This window comes from Nicrophorus vespilloides, unplaced genomic scaffold, assembly GCF_001412225.1.
Source record: "Nicrophorus vespilloides isolate i.1.1-1 unplaced genomic scaffold, Nicve_v1.0, whole genome shotgun sequence".
In the NCBI taxonomy this organism is placed as follows: Eukaryota; Metazoa; Arthropoda; class Insecta; order Coleoptera; family Silphidae; genus Nicrophorus; species Nicrophorus vespilloides.
Genome location: NW_017096085.1, coordinates 830 through 1,349, shown reverse-complemented (window position 1 = coordinate 1,349; position 520 = coordinate 830).

Genomic DNA, 520 nt, shown 5'->3' with positions numbered 1-520 from the left:
TTAACTTTTCAAATTAAATTAAGCTAATTTTTTGACCCAAAAAATTAAGAAAAAAAAAGTTTTGAATTAGATTTTGTTTCAGGCTTATTAATTTTTCAAATCTAATTAAGCTCATTAATTTGTTATATTTATTTTACTTTAACCTCAATTGACATAATTTTTGTTTTAATTTCAAAATAATAAGACAATTTGTATCTTTACTAAATTATCATCTTATTCATATATATTTATAACTAAAAATGAGTCAATGCAGGTCGACCTAAATATTTTATCGTGATTCCATTTGGAATCTGAACAATAAACCAATTACAGCGAAATACGTCTCTTTGTTTTTTTTTTGTTACCTTATTACGTCCACTATTTCATATTATGCTCATTTTTGGTAAAAAAATAAAAATTGTTTTCAGTATTAATTTGATTATTAACTTTTCAAATTAAATTATGTTCATTTTTGACCCAAAAAATAAAAAAAAAAAGAGTTTTGAATTAGATTTTATTTGAAGCTTATTAATTTTTAAAA